At 49.2% G+C, this 4,330-nt stretch overlaps 13 non-coding genes across 13 annotated transcripts; all 13 read right to left on the bottom strand.

The window, feature by feature from the left end:
* Positions 1 to 59: 59 nt before the first annotated feature.
* On the bottom strand, positions 60 to 178 carry LOC118347225. Its single transcript, XR_004800457.1, has one exon. It is a non-coding gene; the product is annotated as a 5S ribosomal RNA (ribosomal RNA).
* Positions 179 to 667: 489 nt separating this feature from the next.
* On the bottom strand, positions 668 to 786 carry LOC118347217. The gene has a single exon (XR_004800449.1). It is a non-coding gene; the product is annotated as a 5S ribosomal RNA (ribosomal RNA).
* A 189-nt stretch (positions 787 to 975) lies between these two features.
* On the bottom strand, positions 976 to 1,094 carry LOC118347216. The gene has a single exon (XR_004800448.1). It is a non-coding gene; the product is annotated as a 5S ribosomal RNA (ribosomal RNA).
* A 188-nt stretch (positions 1,095 to 1,282) lies between these two features.
* Positions 1,283 to 1,401, bottom strand: LOC118347215. Its single transcript, XR_004800447.1, has one exon. It is a non-coding gene; the product is annotated as a 5S ribosomal RNA (ribosomal RNA).
* A 189-nt stretch (positions 1,402 to 1,590) lies between these two features.
* On the bottom strand, positions 1,591 to 1,709 carry LOC118347224. The gene has a single exon (XR_004800456.1). It is a non-coding gene; the product is annotated as a 5S ribosomal RNA (ribosomal RNA).
* Positions 1,710 to 1,898: 189 nt separating this feature from the next.
* On the bottom strand, positions 1,899 to 2,017 carry LOC118347218. The gene has a single exon (XR_004800450.1). It is a non-coding gene; the product is annotated as a 5S ribosomal RNA (ribosomal RNA).
* A 176-nt stretch (positions 2,018 to 2,193) lies between these two features.
* LOC118347223 lies at positions 2,194 to 2,312 on the bottom strand. The gene has a single exon (XR_004800455.1). It is a non-coding gene; the product is annotated as a 5S ribosomal RNA (ribosomal RNA).
* A 184-nt stretch (positions 2,313 to 2,496) lies between these two features.
* LOC118347213 lies at positions 2,497 to 2,615 on the bottom strand. The gene has a single exon (XR_004800445.1). It is a non-coding gene; the product is annotated as a 5S ribosomal RNA (ribosomal RNA).
* Positions 2,616 to 2,804: 189 nt separating this feature from the next.
* On the bottom strand, positions 2,805 to 2,923 carry LOC118347221. The gene has a single exon (XR_004800453.1). It is a non-coding gene; the product is annotated as a 5S ribosomal RNA (ribosomal RNA).
* Positions 2,924 to 3,113: 190 nt separating this feature from the next.
* On the bottom strand, positions 3,114 to 3,232 carry LOC118347214. The gene has a single exon (XR_004800446.1). It is a non-coding gene; the product is annotated as a 5S ribosomal RNA (ribosomal RNA).
* Positions 3,233 to 3,420: 188 nt separating this feature from the next.
* On the bottom strand, positions 3,421 to 3,539 carry LOC118347222. The gene has a single exon (XR_004800454.1). It is a non-coding gene; the product is annotated as a 5S ribosomal RNA (ribosomal RNA).
* A 185-nt stretch (positions 3,540 to 3,724) lies between these two features.
* On the bottom strand, positions 3,725 to 3,843 carry LOC118347219. The gene has a single exon (XR_004800451.1). It is a non-coding gene; the product is annotated as a 5S ribosomal RNA (ribosomal RNA).
* Positions 3,844 to 4,031: 188 nt separating this feature from the next.
* LOC118347220 lies at positions 4,032 to 4,150 on the bottom strand. The gene has a single exon (XR_004800452.1). It is a non-coding gene; the product is annotated as a 5S ribosomal RNA (ribosomal RNA).
* Between the last annotated feature and the right edge of the window lie 180 nt (positions 4,151 to 4,330).

Here is a 4,330-nt window from a genome sequence, read left to right as displayed (position 1 = left end):
CCACTCCCGTGTGGTCCTTCTTGTCAATTTATCTCGCAAGGCGGAGAAAACAAAAACGAGGGGTGCAACACGAGGACTTCCCAGGAGGTCACCCATCCTAGTACTACTCTCGCCCAAGCACGCTTAACTGCGGAGTTCTGATGGGATCCGGTGCATTAGTGCTGGTATGATCGCACCCATCAAACTAAATACTTAAAATTCAAATAATCCTTGAGCGACATACTAGCGTCCTTCCGGTCCCAATCCAATCGGAGATCTGATCCAAACCCATGGCTACGCGATGGGCAGGGCGAGATTTTCCGAAAAATCCACTCCCGAGTGGTCCTTCTTGTCAATTTATCTCGCAAGGCGCAAAAAAAATCAACGAGGGGTGCAACACGAGGACTTCCCAGGAGGTCACCCATCCTAGTACTACTCTGCAGCCAACCGCAGCTTAGCTGGCGGGAGTTGATGGGATCGTGCATTGAGTCTTTGTGTAATCGCACCATCAAACTAATTACTTAAAATTCATATAATCATGAAGACATACTAGCGCGTCCTTCGATCCCAATCCAAGCGGAGAATCTGATCAAACCATGGCTTCTGTGATGGGCGAATTTTTCCCAAAAATCACTCAGAGTGCTCCTTCTTGTCAATTCCTCTCGCAAGGCGGAAAAAACAAAAACGAGGGGTGCAACACGAGGACTTCCCAGGAGGTCACCCATCCTAGTACTACTCTCGCCCAAGCACGCTTAACTGCGGAGTTCTGATGGGATCCGGTGCATTAGTGCTGGTATGATCGCACCAATGAAACTAATTACTTAAAATTCATATAATCCTTGAGCGACATACTAGCGTCCTTCCGATCCCAATCCAAACGGAGATCTGATCCAAACCCATGGCTACGCGATGGGCAGGGCGAGATTTCCCGAAAAATCCACTCCCGAGTGCTCCTTCTTGTCAATTTATCTCGCAAGGCGGAAAAAACAAAAGCGAGGGGTGCAACACGAGGACTTCCCAGGAGGTCACCCATCCTAGTACTACTCTCGCCCAAGCACGCTTAACTGCGGAGTTCTGATGGGATCCGGTGCATTAGTGCTGGTATGATCGCACCATCAAACTAATTACTTAAAATTCATATAATCCTTGAGCGACATACTAGCGTCCTTCCGATCCCAATCCAAACGGAGATCTGATCCAAACCCATGGCTATGCGATGGGCAGGGCGAGATTTTCCCAAAAATCCACTCCCGAGTGCTCCTTCTTGTCAATTTATCTCGCAAGGCGGAAAAAACAAAAACGAGGGGTGCAACACGAGGACTTCCCAGGAGGTCACCCATCCTAGTACTACTCTCGCCCAAGCACGCTTAACTGCGGAGTTCCGATGGGATCCGGTGCATTAGTGCTGGTATGATCGCACCCATCAAACTAATTACTTAAAATTCGTATAATCCTTGGGCGACATACTAGCGTCCTTCCGATCCCAATCCAAACGGAGATCTGATCCAAACCCATGGCTACGCGATGGGCAGGGCGAGATTTTCCCCAAAATCCACTCCCGAGTGCTCCTTCTTGTCAATTTATCTCGCAAGGCGGAAAAAACAAAAACGAGGGGTGCAACACGAGGACTTCCCAGGAGGTCACCCATCCTAGTACTACTCTCGCCCAAGCACGCTTAACTGCGGAGTTCTGATGGGATCCGGTGCATTAGTGCTGGTATGATCGCACCCATCAAACTAATTACTTCAAATTCATATAATCCTTGAGCGACATACTAGCGTCCTTCCGATCCCAATCCAAACGGAGATCTGATCCAAACCCATGGCTACGCGATGGGCAGGGCGAGATTTTCCCAAAAATCCACTCCCGAGTGGTCCTTCTTGTCAATTTATCGCGCAAGGCGGAAAAAACAAAAACGAGGTGTGCAACACGAGGACTTCCCAGGAGGTCACCCATCCTAGTACTACTCTCGCCCAAGCACGCTTAACTGCGGAGTTCTGATGGGATCCGGTGCATTAGTGCTGGCATGATCGCACCCATCAAACTAATTACTTAAAATTCAAATAATGTGGGCGACATGGCGTCCTTCGATCCCAATCCAAGCGTGGAATGCAGTCAAACCTTGGCTGCTTGTGATAGGCGGTAGCTCCCAAAAAATCACTCGAGTGCTCCTTCTTGTCAATTTATCGCGCAAGGCGGAAGAAACAAAAGCGAGGGGTGCAACACGAGGACTTCCCAGGAGGTCACCCATCCTAGTACTACTCTCGCCCAAGCACGCTTAACTGCGGAGTTCTGATGGGATCCGGTGCATTAGTGCTGGTATGATCGCACCCATCAAACTAATTACTTAAATTCATATAATCCTTGAGCGACATACTAGCGTCCTTCCGATCCCAATCCAAACGGAGATCTGATCCAAACCCATCGCTACGCGATGGGCGAATGAATTTTCCCAGAGCTCCCACTCCCGAGTACTTCTTGTCAATTTATCTCGCCAGGCGGAAAAAACAAAAACGAGGGGTGCAACACGAGGACTTCCCAGGAGGTCACCCATCCTAGTACTACTCTCGCCCAAGCACGCTTAACTGCGGAGTTCTGATGGGATCCGGTGCATTAGTGCTGGTATGGTCGCACCCATCAAACTAATTACTTAAAATTCATATAATCCTTGAGCGACATACTAGCGTCCTTCCGATCCCAATCCAAACGGAGATCTGATCCAAACCCATGGCTACGCGATGGGCAGGGCGAGATTTTCCCAAAAATCCACTCCCGAGTGGTCCTTCTTATCAATTCCTCTTGCAAGGCGGAAAAAAAAAAAACGAGGGGTGCAACACGAGGACTTCCGAGGAGGTCACCCATCCTAGTACTACTCTCAACCAAGCACGGTTAACTGCGGAGTTCTAATGGGATCCGGTGCATTAGTGCTAGTACGATCGCACCCATCAAACTAATTACTTAAAATTCAAATAATCCTTGAGCGACATACTAGCGTCCTCCCGATCCCAATCCAAACGGAGATCTGATCCAAACCCATCGCTACGCGATGGCCAGGGCGAGATTTTCCCAAAAAATCCACTCCCGAGTGGTCCTTCTTGTCAATTTATCTCGCAAGGCGGAAAAAACAAAAACGAGGGGTGCAACACGAGGACTTCCCAGGAGGTCACCCATCATAGTACTACTCTCGCCCAAGCACGCTTAACTGCGGAGTTCTGATGGGATCCGGTGCATTAGTGCTGGTATGATCGCACCCATCAAACTAATTGCTTAAAATTCATATAATCCTTGAGCGACATACTAGCGTCCTCCCGACCCCAATCCAAACGGAGATCTGATCCAAACCCATGGCTACGCGATGGGCAGGGCGAGATTTCCCGAAAAATCCACTCCCGAGTGGTCCTTCTTGTCAATTTATCTCGCAAGGCGGAAAAACAAAAACGAGGGGTGCAACACGAGGACTTCCCAGGAGGTCACCCATCCTAGTACTACTCTCGCCCAAGCACGCTTAACTGCGGAGTTCTGATGGGATCCGGTGCATTAGTGCTGGTATGATCGCACCCATCAAACTAATTACTTAAATTCAAATAATCCTTGAGCGACATACTAGCGTCCTTCCGATCCCAATCCAATCGGAGATCTGATCCAAACCCATGGCTACGCGATGGGCAGGGCGAGATTTTCCCAAAAATCCACTCCCGAGTGCTCCTTCTTGTCAATTTATTCGCAAGAAGCAAAACCAAAACGAGGGGTGCAACCCGCCGACCTCCCAGGAGGTCACCCATCCTAGTACTACTCTCGCCCAAGCACGCTTAACTGCGGAGTTCTGATGGGATCCGGTGCATTAGTGCTGGTATGATCGCACCCATCAAACTAATTACTTAAAATTCATATAATCCTTGAGCGACATACTAGCGTCCTTCCGATCCAAATCCAAACGGAGATCTGATCCAAACCCATGGCTACGCGATGGGCAGGGCGAGATTTCCCGAAAAATCCACTCCCGAGTGGTCCTTCTTGTCAATTTATCTCGCAAGGCGGAAAAACAAAAACGAGGGGTGCAACACGAGGACTTCCCAGGAGGTCACCCATCCTAGTACTACTCTCGCCCAGGCGCGCTTAACTGCGGAGTTCTGATGGGATCTGGTGCATTAGTGCTGGTATGATCGTACCCATCAAACTAATTACTTAAAATTCAAATAATCCTTGAGCGACATACTAGCGTCCTTCCGATCCCAATCCAAACGGAGATCTGATCCAAACCCATGGCTACGCGATGGGCAGGGCGAGATTTTCCGAAAAATCCACTCCCGAGTGCTCCTTCTTGTCAATTTATCTCGCAAGGCGGAAAAAA

The sequence above is a fragment of the Juglans regia genome, unplaced genomic scaffold (assembly GCF_001411555.2).
Source record: "Juglans regia cultivar Chandler unplaced genomic scaffold, Walnut 2.0 Scaffold_841, whole genome shotgun sequence".
In the NCBI taxonomy this organism is placed as follows: Eukaryota; Viridiplantae; Streptophyta; class Magnoliopsida; order Fagales; family Juglandaceae; genus Juglans; species Juglans regia.
The sequence above is the reverse complement of the archived record's forward strand: the minus strand, read 5'-3'. Positions and strand labels throughout refer to the sequence as shown.